Below are 24,950 nucleotides of genomic sequence, written 5' to 3' on the forward strand. Positions count from 1 at the left end.
GCAGAGGAGATTTACCAGGATGTTGCACTGCAGAGTGTAGAGAGGAGATTTACAAAGATGTTACACTAGAGAGGTTACAGAGGCGATTTACCAGTTAGTTGCACTAGAGTGGGTGCAGAGAGATTTACCAGGATGTTGCACTGGAGAGGGTACAGAGAGGATTTACCAGGATGTTGCACTGGCGAGATTACAGAGGAGATTTACCAGGATGTTGATTTTGAGATTGTACAGAAGATATTTCCGAGGCTGTAACACAGGTGAGGGTACAGAGGGGCTTTAACAGGATATTTCACTAGAGAGTGTAAGAGGAGATTTACCAGGATGTTGCATTTGATTGGGAGCAGTGGAGATTTACCAGGGTGTTGCACTGGAGAGGGTACAGAGGAGATTTACCAGGATGTTGCACTAGAGAGGATACAGAGGGGATTTACAAGGATGTTGCACTATACAGGGAAGAGAGAAGATTTGCCTAGAGAAGATAAAGAGGGGACTTACCAGGATGTTGCATTGGAGAGATTACAGAGGACATTAACCAGGATGTTGATTTTGAGAGTGTACAGAGGAGATTTCCGAGGCTGTAACACAGGTGAGGCTATAGAGGGGCATTAAAAGGATATTTCACTAGAGAGTGTAAGAGGAGACTTACCAGGATGTTACACTGGAGCGGGTAGAGAGATTTAGCAGGATGTTTCACTGCCTAGGGTATAGATGAGATTTAACAGGATGTTGCATTGGAGTGGGAGCAGAGGAGATTTAAAAGGATGTTGCATTGGTGAGGGTGTGGTGGATAATATCAGGATGTTGCACTAGAGAGTATACTGAGGAGATTTACCAGGATGTTGCATTAGAGAGGATACGGAGAAGATTTACAAGAATGTTGCACTATAGAGGGAAGAGAGAAGATTTACCTAGAGAGGATAATGAGGTGATTTGCCAGGATGTTGCACTGGAGAGGTTACAGAAGAGATTTACCAGGATGTTGAATTTGAGATGGTACAGAGGAGATTTACCAGGCTGTAACACTGGTGAGAGTTCAGAGGGGCTTTAACAGGATATTTCAATAGAGAGTTTAAGAGGAGATTTACCAGGATGTTACACTGGGGCGGGTAGAGAGATTTAGCAGGATGTTGCACTGGCGAGGTTACAGAGGAGATTTACCAGATGTTGCACTAGAGAGGATACGGAGAAGATTTACAAGAATGTGCACTATAGAGGGAAGAGAGAAGATTTACCAAGAGAGGATAATGAGGTGATTTACCAGGATGTTGCACTGGAGAGGTAACAGAAGAGATTTACCAGGATGTTGAATTTGAGATGGTACAGAGGAGATTTACCAGGCTGTAACACTGATGAGAGTTCAGAGGGGCTTTAACAGGATATTTCAATATAGAGTGTAAGAGGAGATTTACCAGGATGTTACACTGGGGCGGGTAGAGAGATTTAGCAGGATGTTGCACTGGCGAGGTTACAGAGGAGATTTACCAGATGTTGCACTAGAGAGGATACAGAGGGGATTTAGTGGATGTTGTACTATAGAGGGTAGAGAGCAGATTTACCAGGAGGTGGCCCTGGAAGCGTACAGAGTAGTTTCACCAGAATATTGCGTTACACAGGGTACATATAAGATTTACCAGGATGTTGCACTAGAGAGGGTACAGAGGAAATTTACCATGATATTGCAGTGGAGAGAATACTGAGGATATTACCAGGATGTTGCACTGGAGAGGAGACAGGGGCGATTTACCATGATGTTGCACGAGAGAGGATGCAGAAGAGATTTAGTAGGATGTGGCCCTGTAAGGGTACAGAGTAGATTCACCAGAACGTTGCACTAGTTAGGGTTCTTAGGAGATTTACCAGGATGTTGCACTAGTGAGGGTACAGAGGTGATTTACCAGGATGTTGCACTAGTGAGGGTACAGAGGAAGTTAACTAGGATATTGCATTGGAGAGAGTACAGAGGTGTTTACCAGGATGTTGCACTGGAGAGGTTATAGGGGTGATTTACCACGATGTTGCATTGGACAGCATAAAGAGGAAATTTACCAGGATGTTGCAATAGAGAGTGTACAGAGGAGATTTACCAGGTTGTTGCACTGGAGCGAGTACAGCACAGATTTGCAAGATGTTGCACTAGACAGGGTACAGAGGTGATTTGCCAGGATGTTGCACTTGAGAAGTTACTGTGGAGATTTACCAGGATGTTGCACTGGAGTGGGTACAGAGGTGATTTTCCAGGATGTTGCACTGGAGCGGTACAGATGAGAATTATAAAAATGTTGCACTAGAGCGATTACAGAGGTGATTTAACAGGATTTTGCACTGGAGAGTGTACAGAGTATATTTAAAAGGATATTGTGCTAGAGAGGATTCAGAGGAGATTGACCAGGATGTTGCACTGGCGAGGTTACAGAGGTGATTAGCAGGATGTTGCACCGCGAGGTTACAGAAATGATTTACCAGGATGTTACACTAGAGAGGTTACAGAGGAGAATTACAAGGATGTGGCACTGGGGAGGGTGCAGAAGAGATTTACCACGATATTGCACTGGAAAGGCTGCCGAGGAGATTTACCAGGACATATTGCATTGTAGAGATTACAGGGTAGATTTAGCAGAATATTGAAGTAGAGAGGGTAGAGTTAAGATTTACCAGGATGTTTCACTGGAGAGGTTACAAATGAGATTTATGAGGATGTTGCAACGAAAACAAGGATGTTGGCGTGGAGAGGGTACAGAGGAGATTTACTTGGATTTTGAACAGGAGATGGAACAGAGGAGATTTACCAGTATGTTTCGCTAGAGAGGGTACTGAGCAAATTTACCAGGTTATTGCACTATAGAGGATACAGAGGAGATTTTCCAGGATGTTTCACTAGAGTGGTACAGAGGACATTTAAAAGGATGTTGCTTTGGCGAAGTTACAGAGGTGATTTAACAGGATGTTGCGCTAGAAGGATGCAGAGTAGATTTACTAGATAGTTACACTGGAGGGGTTAAAGAGGAGATTTACCTGGATATTGCACTAGTCAGGGTACAGAGAGATATAGCAGGATGTTGTTCTAGAGAAGTTAAAGCGGATATTTACCAAGATGTTGCACTGGAGAGGGTAACGAAGTGATTTACCAGGATGTTGCACCGGAGCATGTACAGAGGAGATTTATGAGCATGTTGCACTGGAGTGCGTACAGGGGAGATTCACCAGGATGTAGCACTGGAATGAATGCAAAGGACATTTACGAGGATGTTTCAATAGCGAGTGTACAGAGGAGATTTAAAGGATGTTGCACTGGAGCGGGTACAGATGAGATGTACCAGGATATTGCACTAGACAGTGTACAGAAAAGATTTACCAGGATGTTGGACTTGAGAATTACAGCGGATATTTACCGGGATGTTGTACTTTAGAGGTACAGTGGTGATTTTCCAGGATGTTGCAACGGAGCGGTGCAGATGAGATTTACCAGGTTGATGAACTAAAGAGTGTAGAGAGGAGATTTACCAGGATGTCGCACTGCAGAGGGTATAGAGGATATTAAAAAAAATTTTGAACTAGAGAAGGTACAGAGGAGATTTTCCAGGATGATGCTCTAGAGATGGTGCAGTGGAGATTTACAAGGAAGTTGCACTGGAGAGGGTACAGAGGAGATTTACCAGGATGATGCAATAGAGAGGGCACGGAGGAGAATTAGCAGGATGATAATCTGCAGAGTGCACAGAGAAGATTTACCTGGATGTTGCACTGGAGAGGGTACAGTGGAGATTCACCAGGATGTTGCTCTAGAGAGTATACATCGGAGATTTACCAGGATGTTGCACTGGAGGGGGTACAATGGAGATTTACCTGTATGTTGCAGCGGAGCGGGTTTAGAGGAGCTTTACCTGGTTTATGCACTTGGCGAGGGTACAGAGGAGATTTACCAGGATGTTGCAATAGAGAGGATGCAGAGGAGATATACCAGGATGTTGCACTGCAGAGGGTACATAGGAGATCTACAAGAATGTTGCACTGAAGGGAGTACAGAGGAGATTTAACAGAATGTTGCAATGCAGAAGGTACCGAGGAGACTTATATGAATGATGCACTAGAGAGGGTACAGAGGAGATTTACCATGATCTTGCACTGGCGGGGGCACAGAGGAGATTTACCAGGATGTTACAATGGAGAGATTCCAGAGGAGATTTAACAGGATATTGAACAGGTGCAATTACAGAAGAGATTTCACAGGATGTTGCACTAGAGAGGATTCAGAAGAGACTTACCAGGATGTTGCATTGGTGAGCGTACAACGTAGATTTACCGGCATGTTGCACTGGGGATGCAACAGAGGAGATTTACCAGGATGTTGCACTGGCTATTGTAGAGCGGATAATCACCAGGATGTTGCACTGGAGACGGTACAGTGGAGATTTAATAGGATGTTGCACTAGCGAGAGTGCAGAATAGATTTAACAGGATGTTGCACGGGAGAGTGTTCAGAGATGTTTTACCAGGATCTTGCACAAGCGAGGGAACAGACGTGATTTACCAGGATGTTACACTAGAGAGGGTAGAGAGAGATTTACGAGGATGTTGCACTGGAGAGGGCGCAGAAGAGATTTACCACGATGTTGCACTGTAGACAGAACAGGGGTGATTTACCAGAATATTGCACTGGGGAGGGTACAGAAGAGATTTACCAGGATATTGCACTTGAGAGGGTACCAAGGTGATTTACCACGATGTTGCACTGGAAATGGTACAAAGGAGTTTTAACAGGATATTGCACTCGAGAGTGTGCAGAGGAGATTTACCAGGATGTTGCACTGCAGAGTGTTGAGAGGAGATTTACAAGGATGTTGCACTAGAGAGGTAACAGAGGAGATTTACCAGTTAGTTGCACTATAGTGGGTGCAGAGAGACTTACCAGGATGTTGCACTGGAGAGGGTACAGAGAAGATTTACCAGGATGTTGCACTGGCGAGGTTACAGAAGAGATTTACCAGGATGTTACATTAGAGAGGCTACATAGGAGATTTAACAGGATGTTGCACTGGATAGGATACAGAAGATATTTACCACGCTGTTGCACTGGAGAGGGTACAGAGTATATTTACCAGAATATTGCACTAGAGAGGGTACAGAGGACATTTACCAAGATGTTGCACTAGAGAGGTGCAGACGAGATTTACTAGAATGTTGCACTAGAGCGGATGCAGAGGAGATTTACCAGGATGTTGCACTAGAGAGGGTACAGAGCAGATTTACCTGGATGTTGCACTGGAGAGGGTACCGAGGAGATTTAATAGGATGTTACACTAGAGAGGGTATTGAAGAATTATAGCAGGATATTGTACCAGGATGCTGCAATGCAGAATGAAGAAAATATATTTACAAAGATGCTGCACTAGAGAGGGTACAGAGTATATTTATTAGGACTTTGCACTGCAGACGGTCCAGAGGAGACTCACCAGGATTTTGCATTTGAGAGGGTAGAGAGGAGATTTAGAATGTTGTTCTACTGGCGAGGGTACATAGGAGATTTAACAGGTTCTTGCAGTGGAGAGGTTGCAGTGGAGATTTACCATGATGTTGCACCGAGAGCGTGCAGTGGAGATTTACATAGGATGTTGGAGTAGAGAGAGTGTATAGTGGATTTACATGCATGTTGAACAGCACAGGGTATAGAGGAGATTTACCAATAGGTTGAACTAGAGAGGGTACAGAGGAGATTTACCCAGTCATTGCGCTATAGAGGGCAAAAAGGAGATTTTCCAGAATGTTCCACTAGAGAAGTACAGAGGATGTTTAACAACTTGTTGCACTGGAGAGATTGCAGCAGAGATTTACCAGAATGTTGCACTAAGGAAGATACAAAAGAAGTTTATCAGGATGTTGCACTAGAGAGGTTACAGCGGAGATTTTCATGGATGTTTCACTGGAGAGGGTACATAGGTGATTTACCAGGATGTTGCACTTGAGAAGGTACAGAGATGATTTAGCAGGATGTTGCTCTGCAGAGCATGCAGAGGTGATTTACAAGATGTTGCACTGCAGATGGTACAGAGGAGATTTAGAAAAATGTTGCACTAGAGAGAGTTCCTAGGAGAGTTAACAGGATTTTGCATTGGAGAGTGAACAGTGGATATTTACCTGGATGTTGTACAGAGAATGTACAGAGGATATTTAACAGGATATTGCACTTGAGAGGATTCAGAGAGATTTTATAGGATGTTGCACTGGAGAGATTACAGAGGAGATTGGCAGGACGTTGCACTAGAGAGGGTGCAGAGGTTATTTACCAGGACGTTGCACTGCAGTGTGTGTAGAGGTGATTTAAAAGGATGTTGCACTGGAGAGTGTACAGAGCAGATTTACCAGGATGTGGTACTGGAGGGGGTACAGAGGAGATGTAACAGCATATTGCACTAGACAGGGTACAGAGATGATTTACCAGGATGTTGCACTAGAGAGTTTACAGCGGAGATTTACCAGGATTTTGCACTGGGGAGGGTACAGAGCAGATTTACACGAATGTTGCACTGAAGAGAATGGAGTGCAGATTTATCACGATGTTGCACTGCAGAGGTTACATACGAGATTTCCCAAGATGTTACACTGGAGAGGGTAGCGAGGAGATTTAGCAGGTTGCTGCACTGGCGAGAGTACAAAGGAGATTCAACAGGATGTTGCAGTGGAGAGGTTGCAGAGATTTACCAGGATGTTGCACTGGAGAGGGTAGAGAGGAGATTTACCAGGATGTTCCACTAGAGATGAAACAGAGAAGATTTACGAGAATGTTGCTCTGGAGAGGTTACAAACGAGACTTACCAGGATATTACAACGAGAACGTGCTGATGAGATTTACCAGGTTGTTGCACTGGAGCGTGTACAAAGGTGAATCACCAGGATGTTGCACTGGAGTGGGTACAGCGGAGATTTACAAGTATGTTGCACTAGAGAGGTTACAGAGGAGATTTACCAGGATGTTGTACTGGAGAGGTTACAGAGAAATTTACCAGGATGTTGCACCGAGAGCACGCAGAGGAGATTTACCAGGATGTTGGAGTGGAGTGGGTGTAGAGGAGATTTACCTGGATGTTGAACAGCAGATGGTACAGAAGAGATTTACCAGTATGTTGAATAAGAGAGGGTAAAGCGGAGATTTGCCAGGTCATTGCGCTACAGAGGGTAAAGAGGAGCTTTTCCAGGATATTCCACTAGAGAGGTACAGAGGAGATTTACAAACGTGTTGCACTGGAGAGATTACAGTGGAGATTTACCAGCATGTTGCTCTAGAGAGGTTGCAGTGGAAATTTATCTGGATGTTGCACTGGAGAGGGTACAGTGTAGGTTTACCACGATGTTGCACCGGAGTGGTTATAGAGGTAATTTACCAGGTTGTTGCACTGGAGACGGTACTGATGAGATTTACCTGGATACAGAAGAGATTTTCCACGATGTTGCACTGGAAAAGGTGAAGAGCAGATTTACCAGGATGTTGCAATGTAAAGAGTACAGGAGGGACTTACCAGAATATTGCACTAGAAAGGGTGCAGAGGAGATTTATTAGGACGTTGCTCTAGAGAGGATGCAGAGCAGATTTACCAGGTTGTTGGACTTGAGAATATACAGGGCAAATTTACCAGGATGTTGCACTAGAGAAGGTACCGAGGAAATTAACCAGGATGTTGCACTGGAGAGTGTACAGAGGAATTTTAACTGGATATTGCACAAGAGAGGGTGTAGAGGAGATTTACCAGCATGTTGCACTGCAAAGGGTACAGAGGAGATTTACCAGGATATTAATTTGGAGATGGTAGAGAGGAGATTAAGAATGTTGTTGCACTGGCGAAGGTACAGAGGAGATTCAAGATGATGTTGCACTATAGAAGGTGCAGAGGAGATTGAACAGGATGTTGCACTAGAGAGGATACAGAGAAGATTTACCAGGATGTTGCACTGGAGAGGGTACAGAAGCGATTTACCATGATTTTGCACCGAGAGCGTGCAGAGGAGATTTAGCGGTATGTTGCACTTGAGTGGCTACAGAGGAGATTTATCAGTAAGTTCCACTAGAGAAGAAACAGAGAAGATTTACTAGGATGTTGCACTGGAGAAGGTACAGAAGAGATTTACTAGGATGTTGCACCGAGAGCGTGCAGAGGTGATTTACCAGGATATTGCACTAACAGGATGTTTTGCTAGAGAGGATTCAGAGGAGATTTACCGGGATGTTGCACTGGAGAATTTACAGTGAGATTTACCAGGATCTGGCACTGGAGGGATACCGAGGTGATTTACTAGGATATTGCATTAGGCAGGGTAAAGAGGAGATTTACAAGCATGTTGCATAAGAGAGTTTACATCGGAAATTTACCAGGATGTTGCATTGCAGAGGGTACAGAGGAGATTTACCACAATGTTGCACTATAGCGGGATATAGAGGAGACTTACCAGGTTGTTGCACTGGAGAGGTTTAAGAGGAGATTTACCAGGATGTTACACTGCAGAGGGTGCAGAGGAGATTTACAAGACTGTTGTACTGAAGGGAGTACAGAGGAGATTTAACAGGATGTTGCATTGCAAAGGATACAGAGTAGCATTACAAGGATGATGCACTAGAGAGGTAACAGAGAAGATTTACCTGGATCTTGCACTGGAGCGAGTGCAGAGGAGACTTACCAAGATGATACAATTCAGAGGGTGCAGAGGAGACTTAACAGGATGTTGCACAGTGGAAGATACAGGAGAGATTTAATAGAATGCTGCACTAGAGAGTTTACAGCGGAGATTTCCCTGGATGTTGCACTAGAGAGTTTCAGAGGAGATTTACCAGGATGTTGCACTGGAAAGGGTAGAGAGGTGATTTACCAGGATGTTTAATAGGAAGTCGCACTGGAGGTGATATTGGGTAGATTTACCATCATGTTGCACTGCAAAGAATGCAGAGGAGATTTACCAAGATGTTGCAATGGAGATGGTACATACGAGATTTACCACGATGTTGCACTGGAAAGGGTGAAGAGGAGATTTACCAGGATGTTGCACTGTAGAGAGTACAGGGGAGATGTACCAGAATATTGCACTAGAGAGGGTGCAGATGAGATTTACTAGGATGTTGCACTAGAGAGGATGCAGATTCGATTTAGCAGGATGTTGCAATAGAGAGGTACAAAGCAGATTTACCAGTATGTTGAACTGGAGAAGGTACCGAGAAGATTTACCAGGATGTTGCACTGGAGAGGGTACAGAGCAGTTTTAACAGGATATTGCTCTAGAGAAGGTGTAGGGGAGATTCACCAGGATGTTGCAATACAGAGTATACAGACGAGATTTACCAGGAGGTTGCACTGGAGGGGTTACAGAGGAGATTTACCAGGATGTTGGACTAGACTGGGTACAGAGGTGATTTACCAGTATGTTGTACATGAGAAGTTACATCGGAGATTTACCAAGATGTTGCACTGGAGAGGAAACAGGTGATTTACATGGATGTTGCATCGAGAGCGTGCAGAGGAGCTTTACCAGGATGTTACTCTGCAGAGCGTGCAGAGGTGATTTACAAGGATGTTGTACTGCAGATTGTACAGATGAGATTTACAAAAATGTTGCACTACAGGGAATACTGAGGAGATTTAACAGGATTTTGCACTGGAGAGTGTACAGATGATATTTACCAGGGTGTTGTACTGGAGTGTGTACAGAGGATATTTAACAGGATATTGCACTTGAGAGGGTGCAGAGATGATTTACCAGAATGTTGCCCTGCAGAGGCTAGAGATGAGATTTACAAGGATGTTGCACTAGAGAGGGTAGAGAGGAGATTTACCAGATGTTGCACTGGCGAAGGAACAGAAGAGATTTAAAAGGATATTGCGCTAAGAGGATTCAGAGGAGATTTACCAGGCTGTTGCACTGGACAGAGTACAGAGGAGATTAGCAGGATGTTGCACTAGAAAGGGTACAGAAGAGATTTACTAGGATGTTGCAGCGAGAGCGTGCAGAGGTGATTTACCAGGATAGTGGACTAACAGGATGTTTTGCTAGAGAGCTTTCAGAGGAGATTTACCGGGATGTTTCACTGGAGAATTTACAGTGCGATTTACCAGGATCTGGCACTGGAAGGATAGCGAGTTGCTTTACTAGGATATTGCACTTGACAGCGTAAAGAGGAGATTTACCAGGATGTTGCATAAGAGAGGTTACATCGGAAATTTACCAGGATGTTGCATTGCAGAGGGTACAGATATTTACCTCAATGTTGCACCATAGCGGGATATAGAGGAGACTTACTAGGTTGTTGCACTGGAGAGGTTTCAGAGGACATTTACCAGGATGTTACACTGCAGAGGGTACAGAGGAGATTTACAAGACTGTTGCACTGAAGGGAGTACAGAGGAGATTTAACAAGTTGTTGCATTGCAAATGATGCAGAGTAGCTTTACAAGGATGATGCACTAGAGAGGGTACAGAGGAGATTTACCAGGATCTTGCACTGGAGCGAGTATAGAGGAGACTTACCAAGATGATACAATTCAGAGCGTGCAGATGAGTCTTAACAGGATGTTGCACAGTGGAAGGTACAGGAGAGATTTAATAGAATGTTGCACTAGAGAGGATTCAGAGAAAATTTACCAGGGTGTTGCACTGGTAAGAGTGCAGAAAATATTTACCGGCATGTTGCTCTGGAGAGAGTGCAAAGGAGATTTACCAGGATGTTGCATTGGAGGGAATACAGAAGAGAGACACCATGATGTTCAACTGGAGAGTGTACAGCGGAGATTTACCTGGATGTTGCACTAGAGAGGTTCAGATGAGATTTACCAGGATATTGCACTGGAAAGGGTACAGAGGTGATTTACCAGGATGTTTAAAAGGAAGTCGCACTGGAGGTGATATTGGGTAGATTTACCATCATGTTGCACTGCAAAGAATGCAGAGGAGATTTAACAAGATGTTGCAATGGAGAAGGTACATACGAGATTTACCACGATGTTGCACTGGAAAGGGTGAAGATGAGATTTACCAGGATGTTGCACTGTAAAGAGTACAGGGGAGATTTACCAGAATATTGCACTACAGAGGGTGCAGATGAGATTTACTAGGATGTTGCACTAGAGAGGATGCAGATTGCGATTTACCAGGATGTTGCAATAGGGATGTACAACGCAGATTTGTCAGTATGTTGCACTGGAGAAGGTACCGAGGAGATTTACCACAATGTTGCACCAGAGCGGGATATAGAGGAGACTTACCAGGTTGTTGCACTGGAGAGGTTTCAGAGGACATTTACCAGGATGTTACACTGCAGAGGGTACAGAGGAGATTTACAAGACTGTTGTACTGCAGGGAGTACAGAGGAGATTTAGCAGGATGTTGCATTGCAAAGGATACAGAGTAGCTGTCCAAGGATGATGCACTAGAGAGGTTACAGAGGAGATTTACCTGGATCTTGCACTGGAGCGAGTACAGAGGAGACTTACCAAGATGATACAATTCAGAGGATGCAGAGGAGACTTAACAGGATGTTGCACAGTGGAAGATACAGGAGAGATTTAATAGAATGATGCACTAGAGAGGATTCGGAGAAAATTTACCAGGGTGTTGCACTGGTGAGGGAGCAGAAAATATTTACCTGCATGCTGCACTGGAGAGAGTGCAGAGGAGATTTACCAGCTTGTTGCATTGGAGGCTGTTCAGAGGTGAGACACCAGGATGTTGCACCGGAGTGTTTACAGCGGAGATTTACCTGGATGTTGCACTAGAGAGTTTCAGAGGAGATTTACCAGGATGTTGCACTGGAAAGGGTACAGAGGTGATTTACCAGGATTTTTAAATGGAAGTCGCACTGGAGGTGATATTGGGTAGATTTACCATCATGTTGCACTGCAAAGAATGCAGAGGAGATTTACCAAGATGTTGCAATGGAGATGGTACATACGAGATTTACCACGATGTTGCACTGGAAAGTGTGGAGAGGAGATTTACCAGGATGTTGCACTGTAGAGCGTACAGGGGAGATTTACCAGAATATTGCACTAGAGAGGGTGCAGATGAGATTTACTAGGATATTGCACTAGAGAGGATGCAGATGCGATTTACCAGGATGTTGCAATAGAGAGGTACAAAGCAGTTTTACCAGTATGTTGCACTGGAGAAGGTACCGAGAAGATTTACCAGGATGTTGCACTGGAGAGGGTACAGAGCAGTTTTAACAGGATATTGCTCTAGAGAAGGTATAGAGGAGATTGACCAGGATGTTGCAATACAGAGTATAGAGAGGAGATTTACCAGGAGGTTGCACTGGAGGGGTTACAGAGGAGATTTACCAGGATGTTGGACTAGACTGGGTACAGAGGTGATTTACGAGTATGTTGTACATGAGAAGTTACATCGGAGATTTACCAAGATGTTGCACTGGAGAGGAAACAGGTGATTTACAAGGATGTTGCATCGAGAGCGTGCAGAGGAGCTTTACCTGGATGTTGCTCTGCAGAGCGTGCAGATGTAATTTACAAGGATGTTGTACTGCAGATGGTACAGATGAGATTTACAAAAATGTTGCACTACAGGGAATACTGAGGACATTTAACCGGATTTTGCACTGGAGAGTGTACAGATGATATTTACCAGGGTGTTGCACTGGACTGTGTACAGAGGATATTTAACAGGATATTGCACTTGAGAGGGTGCAGAGATGATTTACCAGAAAGTTGCACTGCAGAGGCTAGAGATGAGATTTAAAAGGATGTTGCACTAGAGAGGGTAGAGAGGAGATTTACCAGATGTTGCACTGGCGAAGGAACAGAAGAGATTTAAAAGGATATTGCGCTAAGAGGATTCTGAGGAGATTTACCAGGCTGTTGCACTGGACAGAGTACAGAGGAGATTAGCAGGATGTTGCACTAGAAAGGGTGCAGAAGAGATTTACTAGGATGTTGCAGCGAGAGCGTGGAGAGGTGATTTACCAGGATATTGGACTAACAGGATGTTTTGCTAGAGAGCATTCAGAGGAGATTTACCTGGATGTTGCACTGGAGAATTTACAGTGAGATTTACCAGTATCTGGCACTGGAAGGATACCGATGTGCTTTACTAGGATATTGCACACACAGGGTAAAGAGGAGATTTACCATGATGTTGCATAAGAGAGGTTACATCGTAAATTTACCAGGATGTTGCATTGCAGAGGGAACAGAGGAGATTTATCACAATGTTGCACCATAGCGGGATATAGAGGAGACTTACCAGGTTGTTGCACTGGAGATGAAACAGGTGATTTACAAGGATGTTGCATCGAGAGCGTGCAGAGGAGCTTTACCAGGAAGTTGCTCTGCAGAGCGTGCAGAGGTGATTTACAAGGATGTTGTACTGCAGATGGTACAGATGAGATTTGCAAAAATGTTGCACTACAGGGAATACTGAGGAGATTTAACAGGATTTTGCACTGGAGAGTGTACAGATGATATTTACCAGGGTGTTGTACTGGAGTGTGTACAGAGGATATTTAACAGAATATTGCACTTGAGAGGGTGCAGAGATGATTTACCAGAATGTTGCACTGCAGAGGCTAGAGATGAGATTTACAAAGATGTTGCACTAGAGAGGGTAGAGAGGAGATTTACCAGATGTTGCACTGGCAAAGGAACAGAAAAGATTTAAAAGGATATTGCGCTAAGAGGATTCAGAGGAGATTTACCAGGCCGTTGCACTGGACAGAGTACAGAGGAGATTAGCAGGATGTTGCACTAGAAAGGGTACAGAAGAGATTTACTAGGATGTTGCAGCGAGAGCGTGCAGAGGTGACTTACCAGGATATTGGACTAACAGGATGTTTTGCTAGAGAGCATTCAGAGTTGATTTACCGGGATGTTGCAAAGGAGAATTTACAGTGAGATTTACCAGGATCTGGCACTGGAAGGATAGCGAGGTGCTTTACTAGGATATTGCACTAGACAGGGTAAAGAGGAGATTTACCAGGATGTTGCATAAGAGAGGTTACATCGGAAATGTACCAGGATGTTGCATTGCAGAGGGTACAGAGGAGATTTACCACAATGTTGCACCATAGCGGGATATAGAGGAGACTTACCAGGTTGTTGCACTGGAGAGGTTTCAGAGGACATTTACCAGGATGTTACACTGCAGAGGGTACAGAGGAGATATACAAGACTGTTGCACTGAAGGGAGTACAGAGGAGATTTAACAGGTTGTTGCATTGCAAATGATGCAGAGTAGCTTTACAAGGATGATGCACTAGAGAGGGTACAGAGGAGATTTACCAGGATCTTGCACTGGAGCGAATACAGAGGAGACTTACCAAGATGATACAATTCAGAGAGTGCAGATGAGTCTTAACAGGATGTTGCACAGTGGAAGAAACAGGAGAGATTTAATAGAATGTTGCACTAGAGAGGATTCAGAGAAAATTTACCAGGGTGTTGCACTGGTGAGTGTGCAGAAAATATTTACCGGCATGTTGCTCTGGAGAGAGTGCAAAGGAGATTTACCAGGATGTTGCTTTGGAGGGTGTACAGAAGTGAGACACCAGGATGTTGCACTGCAGAGTGTACAGCGGAGATTTACCTGGATGTTGCACTAGAGAGGTTCAGATGAGATTTACCAGGATATTGCACTGGAAAGGGTACAGAGGTGATTTACCAGGATGTTTAAAAGGAAGTCGCACTGGAGGTGATATTGGGTAGATTTACCATCATGTTGCACTGCAAAGAATGCAGAGGAGATTTACCAAGATGTTGCAATGGAGAGGGTGCATACGAGATTTACCACGATGTTGCACTGGAAAGGGTGAAGAGGAGATTTACCAGGATGTTGCACTGTAAAGAATACAGGGGAGATTTACCTGAATATTGCACTACAGAGGGTGCAGATTAGATTTACTAGGATGTTGCACTAGAGAGGATGCAGATTGCGATTTACCAAGATGTTGCAATAGAGATGTACAAAGCAGATTTATCAGTATGCTGCACTGGAGAAGGTACCGAGGAGATTTACCACAATGTTGCACCATAGCGGGATATAGTGGAGACTTACCAGGTTGTTGCACTGGAGAGGTTTCAGAGGACTTTTACCAGGATGTTACACTGCAGAGGGTACAGAGGAGATTAAACAGACTGTTGTGCTGCAGGGAGTACAGAGGAGATTTAACAGGATGTTGCATTGCAAAGGATACAGAGTAGCTTTACAAGGATGATGCACTAGAGATGTTACAGAGGAGATTTACCTGGATCTTGCACTGGAGCGAGTACAGAGGAGACTTACCAAGATGATACAATTCAGAGGGTGCAGAGCAGACTTAACAGGATGTTGCACAGTGGAAGATACAGGAGAGATTTAATAGAATGTTGCACTAGAGAGGATTCAGAGAAAATTTACCAGGGTGTTGCACTGGTGAGGGAGCAGAAAATATTTACCTGTATGCTGCACTGGAGAGAGTGCAGAGGAGATTTACCAGCTTGTTGCATTGGAGGCTGTACAGAGGTGAGACACCAGGATGTTGCACCGGAGAGTTTACAGCGGAGATTTACCTGGATGTTGCACTAGAGAGTTTCAGAGGAGATTTACCAGGATGTTGCACTGGAAAGGGTACAGAGGTGATTTACCAGGATTTTTAAAAGGAAGTCGCACTGGAGGTGATATTGGGTAGATTTACCATCATGTTGCACTGCAAAGAATGCAGAGGAGATTTACCAAGATGTTGCAATGGAGATGGTACATACGAGATTTACCACGATGTTGCACTGGAAAGGGTGGAGAGCAGATTTACCAGGATGTTGCACTGTAGAGAGTACAGGGGAAATTTACCAGAATATTGCACTAGAGAGGGTGCAGATGAGATTTACTAGGATATTGCACTAGAGAGGATGCAGATGCGATTTACCAGGATGTTGCAATAGAGAGATACAAAGCAGATTTACCAGTATGTTGCACTGGAGAAGGTACCGAGAAGATTTACCAGGATGTTGCACTGGAGAGGGTACAGAGCAGTTTTAACAGGATATTGCTCTAGAGAAGGTGTGGAGGAGATTTACCAGGATGTTGCAATACAGAGTATACAGACGAGATTTACCAGGAGGTTGCACTGGACGAGTTACAGAGGAGATTTACCAGGATGTTGGATTAGACTGGGTACAGAGGTGATTTACCAGTATGTTGTACATGAGAAGTTACATCGGAGATATACCAAGATGTTGCACTGGAGAGGAAACAGGTGATTTACAAGGATGTTGCATCGAGAGCGTGCAGAGGAGCTTTACCAGGATGTTGCTCTGCAGAGCGTGCAGATGTAATTTACAAGGATGTTGTACTGCAGATGGTACAGATGAGATTTACAAAAATGTTGCACTACAGGGAATACTGAGGACATTTAACCGGATTTTGCACTGGAGAGTGTACAGATGATATTTACCAGGGTGTTGTACTGGACTGTGTACAGAGGATATTTAACAGGATCTTGCACTTGAGAGGGTGCAGAGATGATTTACCAGAATGTTGCACTGCAGAGGCTAGAGATGAGATTTAAAAGGATGTTGCACTAGAGAGGGTAGAGAGGAGATTTACCAGATGTTGCACTGGCGAAGGAACAGAAGAGATTTAAAAGGATATTGCGCTAAGAGGTTCAGAGGAGAATACCAGGCTGTTGCACTGGACAGAGTACAGAGGAGATTAGCAGGATGTTGCACTAGAAAGTGTACAGAACAGATTTACTAGGATGTTGCAGCGAGAGCGTGCAGAGGTGATTTACCAGGATATTGGACTAACAGGATGTTTTGCTAGACAGCATTCAGAGGAGATTTACCGGGATGTTGTACTGGAGAATTTACAGTGAGATTTACCAGTATCTGGCACTGGAAGGATGCCGAGGTGCTTTACTAGGATATTGCACACACAGGGTAAAGAGGAGATTTACCATGATGTTGCATAAGAGAGGTAACATCGTAAATTTACCAGGATGTTGCATTGCAGAGGGTACAGAGGTGATTTATCACAATGTTGCACCATAGCGGGATATAGAGGAGACTTACCAGGTTGTTGCACTGGAGAGGTTTCAGAGGACATTTTCCAGGATGTTACACTGCAGAGGGTACAGAGGAGATTTACAAAACTGTTTCACTGAAGGGAGTACAGAGGAGTTTTAACAGGTTGTTGCATTGCAAATGATGCAGAGTAGCTTTACAAGGATGACGCACTAGAGAGGGTACAGAGGAGATTTACCAGGATCTTGCACTGGAGCGAGTACAGAGGAGACTTACAAAGATGATACAATTCAGAGGGTGCAGAGGAGTCTTAACAGGATGTTGCAGAGTGGAAGGTACAGGAGAGATTTAATAGAATGTTGCACTAGAGAGGATTCAGAGAAAATTTACCAGGGTGTTTCACTGGTGAGGGTGCAGAAAATATTTACCGGCATGTTGCACTGGAGAGAGTGCAAAGGAGATTTACCAGGATGTTGCATTGGAGGGTGTACAGAAGTGAGACACCAGGTTGTTGCACTGGAGAGTGTACATCGGAGATTTACCTGGATGTTGCACTGTAAAGAGTACAGTGGAGATTTACCAGAATATTGCACTACAGAGGGTGCAGATGAGATTTACTAGGATCACTAGAGAGGATGCAGATTGCGATTTGCCAGGATGTTGCAATAGAGAGGTACAACGCAGATTTATCAGTATGTTGCACTGGAGAAGTTACCGAGGAGATTTACCAGGATGTTGCACTGGAGAGGGTACAGAGCTGTTTTAAAAGGATATTGCACTAGAGAAGGTGTAGAGGAGATTTACCAGGATGTTGCAATGCAGAGTATACAGACGAGATTTACCAGGATGTTGCACTGGAGGAGGTTACAGAGCAGATTACCAGGATGTTGGACTAGACTGGGTACAGAGGAGATTTAGCGGTATGTTGTACATGCGAAGTTACATCGGAGATTTACCAAGATGTTGCAATGGAGAGGAATCAGGTGATTTACAAGGATGTTGCATCGAGAGCGTGCAGAGGAGCTTTACCAGGATGTTGCTATGCAGAGCGTGCAGAGCTGATTTACAAGGATGTTGCACTGCAGATGGTACAGACGAGATTTACAAAATTGTTGCACTACAGGGAATAATGAGGAGATTTAACAAGGTTTTGCATTGGAGTGTGTACAGATGATATTTAGCAGGATGTTATACTGGAGTGTGTACATAGGATATTTAACAGGATATTGTACTTGAGAGGGTGCAGAGATGAATTACAAGAATGTTGCACTGCAGATGCTAGAGATGAGATTTACAAGGATGTTGCACTAGAGAGGGTAGAGAGGAGATTTACCAGATGTTGCACTGGCGAAGGAACAGAAGAGATTTAAAAGGATATTGCGCTATGAGGATTCAGAGGAGATTTACCAGGATGTTGCACTGGACAGAGTACAGAGGAGATTAGCAGGACGTTGCACTAGAGAGGGTGCAGTAGAGATTTACCAGGATGTTGCACTGCAAAGCATGAAGAGGTGATATACAAGGATGTTGCACTGGAGAGTATACTGAGGAGATTTACTAGGATTTGGCACTGGAGGGGGTACCAAGGATATTTACCAGAATATTGTACTAGACTGGGTACAGAGGAGATTTGCCAGGATGTTGCACTAAAGAGTTTACAGAGGAAATTTAACTGGATGTTGCACTAGAGAGGGTACAGAGGAGGTTTACCAGAATGTTCCACTAGAGAGGATACAGAGAACATTTACCAGGATGTTGCATGGAGAGGGTACAGAGGAGATTTACCAGGATGTTGCACTCGAGAGGGTACAAAGGATATTTACCAGGATGTTACAATAGAGAAGTTACAGCGGAGATTTACCAAGATGTTGCACTGGAAAGGGACCAGAGGTGATTTACCAGGATGTTGCTCCAGAGCAGGTATAGAGGAGATCTAACAGCATGTTGCAATGGAGAGGGTACAGGGGAGATTTACCAGGATGTTGCCCTGGAGCAGGTACACATGAGACTTACCAGGATATTGCACTAGACAGGGTACAGAGGAGATTTACCAGGATGTTCCACTTGAGAAGTTACAGCGGATATTTACCAGGATGTTGCACTGGAGAGTGTACATAAGAGATTTTCCTGCTTGTTACACCAGAGCGGTACAGGTGAGATTTACCAGGTTGATGAACTAAAGAGTGTAAAGTGGACTTTTACCAGGATGTTGCACTAGATTGGGGGTAGAGGAGATTTACCAGGATGCCGCACTGCAGAGGGTACAGAGGAGATTGATAAAAATCTTGCACTAGAGAAGGTACAGAGGAGATTTCCCTGGATGAAGCTCTAGAGAGGGTGCAGTGCCGATTTACCAGGATGTTGCACTGGAGAAGGTAGAGTGGAGATTTGCCAGGAAGACTTACCAGGATGTTCCACTGGAGAGGGTACAGAGGATATGTTACCATGATGTTGCACTAGAGAGAGTACAGAGCAGATTTAACAGGATGTTCCACTAGAGGAGATACAGAGAAGATTTAGCAGGATGTTGCAATGGAAAGGGTACAGAGAGGATTTACCAGGATGTTGTACCGAGAGCGTGTAGAGGAGATTTATCTGAATGTTGCTCTGCAGAGCATGCAGAAGTGCTTTACAAGGAGGTTTCAATGCAGATGGTACAGAGGAGAATTTCAAAAATGTTGCACTAGAGGGAGTACAGAGGTGATTTAACAGGATTTTGCACTGGAGAGTGTACAGAGGATATTTACCAGGATGTTGTACTGGAGAGTGTACAGAGGATATTTAACAGGATATTGCATTTGACAGGATGCAGATGAGATTTACCAGAATGTTGCACTGCAGTGGGTAGAGAGGAGACTTACAAGGATGTTGCACTAGAGAGTGTAGAAAGGAGATTTACCAGGATGTTGCACTGGTGAAGGAAAATAGGAGATTTAACTGGAAGTTGTGCTAGAGAGGATGCAGAGGAGATTTTTCAGGATATTGCACTGGAGTGGGTACAGAGGAGATTAGCAGGATGTGGCATTGGAGGAGTACCGAGGAGATTTACCAGCATATTGCAATAGAGAGTGTACAGAGGAGATTTACCAGGATGTTGCACTTGAGAGGTTAAAATAGAGATTTACCAGGATGTTGCACTGGATATTGTGCAGAGGAGATTTACAACGATGTTGCACCGGAGCGGGTATAGAAGGGATTTACAAGGTTGTTGCACTGGAAAGGTTACAGAGGAGATTTACCATGATGTTACACTGCAGAGAGTACAGAAGAGTATTACAAGACTGTTGCACTGAACGGAATACAGAGGAGATTTAACACGATGTTGCATGCAAAAGGTACAGCGGAGATTTATAAGGATGATGCACTAGAGAGGGTACAGAGGAGGTTTACCAGGATCTTGCACTGGAGAGAGTACGGAAGAGATTTACCAAGATGATACAATGGAGAGGGTGCAGAGGAGATTTAACAGGATGTTGCACAGTGGAAGGTACAGAAGAGATTTAACAGGATGTTGAACTAGAGCGCATTCTGAGAAAATTTACCAGGATGTTGCATTGGTTAGGGTACAGAGGAGCTTCACCGGCATGTTGCAGTAGAGAGAGTGCAGAGGAGATTTACCAGAATGTTGCATTGGAGAATGTACAGAAGTGAATCAACGGATGTTGCACTGGAGAGTGTACAGCGGAGATTTACCAGGATGTTTTACCAGAGGGGGTACAGACGAGATTTGCTAGGAATGTATCCTTGGGAGGGTACAGATGAGATTCACCAGAATGTTCCACCAGACATGGTACAGAGGAGATTTACCAGAATGTTGCACTAGTGAGGGTACAGAGGAAATTTTCCAGCATATTGCAGTAAGGTTACAACGGAGATTTACCAGTATGTTACAGGGAGAGAGTGCAAAGAACTTTAAAAAGGATGTTACATTGGCGAAGGTACAGAGGAGATTTAACAGGATGTTGCGCTAGAGAGGATGCAGATGAGATTTACTAGGTAGTTGCACTGGAGGGGTTACAGAGGAGATTGACAAATATGTTGCACTGGAGAAGGTACAGAGGAGATTTTCCAGGTTGATGCTCTAAAGAGTGTACAGAGGGGATTTTCCAGGATGTTGCACTAGAGAGGGTGCAGTGGAGATTTACCAGGATGTCGCACTGCAGAGGGTAAAGAGGAGATTGACAAAAATGTTGTACTAGAGAAGTTTCAGAGGACATTTTCCAGGATGATGCTCTAGAGAGGGTGCAATGCCGATTTACCTGGATGTTGCACTGGAGAAGGTACAGAGGAGATTTACCAGGGTGTTGCACTATAGAGGGTACAGAGGAGATTTAACAGGATGTTCCACTAGGGAGAATATAGAGAAGATTTTGCAGAATGTTGCACTGGAGAGGTTACAGAGGAGGTTTTCCAGGATGTTGCACCGAGAGCGTGCAGAGGAAGTTTATCAATATGTTGCTCTGCAAAGCATGCAGATGTGAGTTACAAGGATGTTGCACTAGAGAGTGTATAAAAGGAGATTTACCAGGATGTTGCACTCGCGAAGGAACATAGGAGATTTAACAGGACGTTGTGCTAGAGAGGATGCAGAGGAGATTTACCAGGATGTTACACTGGAGAGTGTACAGAGGATATTTACCAGGATATTTTACTAGAGAGGGTGCAGAGGAGATTTAACAGGATTTTGCATCTGCAGCGCGTGCACAGATGATTACAAGGATGTTGTACTGGAGAGTGCCCAGATGTGATTTACCAGGATGTGGCACTGGAGAAATGCCGAGGAGGTTTACCAGGATATTGCACTAGACTGTGTACAGAGGAGATTTACCAGGATGTTGCACTAGAGAGATTACAGCGGATATTTACAAGTATGTTAGAAACATAGAATATAGGTGCAGGATAGGCCATTCGGCCCTTCTAGCCTACACCGCCATGCATTAAGTTCATGGCTGAACATGCAACTTCAGTAACACATTCCTGCTTTCTCACCATACCCCTTGATCCCCCTAGTAGTAAGGACTTCATCTAACTCCTTTTTGAATAAATTTAGTGAATTGGCCTCAACAACTTTCTGTGGTAGAGAATTCCATAGGTTCTCCACTCTCTGGGTGAAGAAATTCCTCCTCATCTCGGTCCTAAATGGCTTACCGCTTATCCTTTGAATGTGACTCCTGGTTCTGGAGTTCCCCAACTTTGGGACCATTCTTCCTGCACCTAACCTGTCTAACCCCGTCAGAATTGTAAACGTTTCTATGAGGGCCCCTCTCATTCTTCTGAACTCCAATGAATACAAGCCAGTTGATCCCGTCTTTCTTGATAGGTCAGTCCCGCCATCCCAGAAATCAGTCTGATGAACCTTCGCTGCACTCCCTCAATAGCAAGAATGTCCTTCCTCAAGTTAGGAGACCAAAACTGTACACAATACTCCAGGTGTGGCCTCACCAAGGCCCTGTGCAACTGTAGCAATACCTCCCTGCCTCTGTACTCAAATCCCCTCCCTATGAAGGCCAATATGTCATTTGCTTTCTTAACCACCAGCTGTACCTGTATGCCAACCTTCAATGACTGATGTACCATGACACCCAGGTCTCTTTGCACCTCCCCTTTTCCTAATCTGTCACCTTTCAGAAAGTAGTCTGTCTCTCTGTTTTTACCACCAAAGTGGATAACCTCACATTTATCCACAATATACTTCATCTGCCATGCATTTGCCCACTCACCTTACCTATCCAACGCGCTCTGCAGCCTCATAGCATCCTCCCCGCAGCTCACACTGCCAGCCAACTTAGTGTCTTCCGAAAATTTGGAGATACTACATTTAATCCCCTCGTTTAAATCATTAATGTACAGTGTAAACATCTGGGGATCCAGCACAGAACCTTGCGGTACCCCACCAATCACTGCCCACCATTCTGAAAAGTCCCCATTTACTCCGACTTTTTGCTTCCTGCCTGACAACCAGTTCTCAATCCATGTCAGCACACTACCCCCGATCCCATATGCTTTAACTTTGCTCATTAATCTCCTGTGTGGACCTTGTGGAAAGCCTTCTGAAATCCAAATATACCACATCAACTGGTTCTCCCTTGTCCACTCTACTGGAAACATCCTCAAAAATTTCCAGAAGGTTTGTCAAGCATATGATTTCCCTTTCATAAATCCATGCTGACTTGGACCTATCATGTCACCTCTTTTCAAATGCACTGCTATGACATCTTTAATAATTGATTCCATCATTTTACGCACTACCCTGTGTGTCAGGCTGACCGGTCTATAATTCCCTGTTATCTCTCTCCCTCCTTTTTTAAAAAGTTGAGTTAGATTGGCTACCCTCCGCTCCATAGAAACCGATCCAGATTCAATGGAATGTTGGAAAATGACTGTCAATGCATCCACTATTCCCAAGGCCACCTCCTTAAGTACTCTGGGATGCAGTCCATCAGGCCCTGGGTATTATTGTACTTCAATCGCGTCAATTTCCCCAACACAATTTCCAGATTAATAATGATTTCCCTCAGTTCCTCCTCCTTACGAGACCCTCCGACCCCTTTTATATCCGGAAGGTTGTTTGTGTCCTCCTTAGTGAATACCGAACCAAAGTACTTGTTCAATTGCTCCTCCATTTCTTTGTTCCCCGTTATGACTTCCCCCTGATTCTGACTGCAGGGGACCTACATTTGTCTTTACTAACCTTTTTTTCTTTACATATCTATAGAAACTTTTACAATCTGTCTTAATGTGCCCTGCAAGCTTCTTCTCGTACTCCATTTTCCCTGCCCTAATCAAACCCTTTGTCCTCCTCTGCTGAGTTCTAAATTTCTCCCAGTCCCCGGGTTCGCTGCTATTTCTGGCCAATTTGTATGCCACTTCCTTGGCTTTAATACTATCCCTAATTTCCCTTGATAGCCACGGTTGAGCCATCTTCCCTTTTTTATTTTTACGCCAGACAGGAATGTACAATTGTTGTAGTTCATCCATGCATTCTCTAAATGCCTGCCATTGCCCATCCACAGTCAACGCCTTCAGTATCATTTGCCAATCTATCCTAGCCAATTCACGCCTCATACCTTCAAAGTTACCCTTTTTAAGTTCTGGACCATGGTCTCTGAATTAACTGTTTCATTCTCCATCCTAATGCAGAATTCCAACATATTATGTTCACTCTTCCCCAAGGGGCCTCGCACAACGAGATTGCTAATTAATCGTCTCTCATTACACAACACCCAGTCTAAGATGGCCTCCCCCCTAGTTGGTTCCTCGATATTTTGTTCTCAAAAAAATCATCCCTTATGCACTCCAGGAAATCCTCCTCCACCGTATTGCTTCCAGATTGGTTAACCCAATCTATGTGCATATTAAAGTCACCCATTATAACTGCTGCACCTTTATTGCTCGCACAAAAAATTTCATGTGTGATGCCCTCCCCAACATCACTACTACTGTTTGGAGGTCTGTACACAACTCCCACTGACGTTTTTTGCCCTTTGGTGTTCTCTAGCTCTACCCATATAGATTCCGCATCATGAAAACTAATGTCCTTCCAAATTATTGCCTTAATTTCCTCCTTAAGCAGCAGTGCTACCCCACCTCCTTTTCCTTTTATTCTATCTTTCCTGAATGTTGAATACCCCTGGATGTTGAGTTCCCAGCCCTGATCATCCTGGAGCCACGTCTCCGTAAACCCAATCACATCACATGTGTTAACATCTATTTGCACTGTTAATTCATCCAACTTATTGCAGATACTCCTATCATTAAGACGCAAAGCCAGCAGGCTTGATTTTTTAAAACTTATTGTCCTTTTAGAATTTTGCTGTACAATGGCCCTTTTGGTCTTTGCCTTGGTTATTTCTGCACTCCACTTTTCATCATTTCCTTTCTGTCTTTTGCTTTTGCCTCCTTTTTGTTTCCCTCTGTCTCACTGCATCGGTACCCATCCCCCTGCCATATTAGTTTAACTCCTCGCCAACA

Source organism: Pristiophorus japonicus, chromosome Y (genome assembly GCF_044704955.1).
Source record: "Pristiophorus japonicus isolate sPriJap1 chromosome Y, sPriJap1.hap1, whole genome shotgun sequence".
Taxonomy (NCBI): domain Eukaryota; kingdom Metazoa; phylum Chordata; class Chondrichthyes; family Pristiophoridae; genus Pristiophorus; species Pristiophorus japonicus.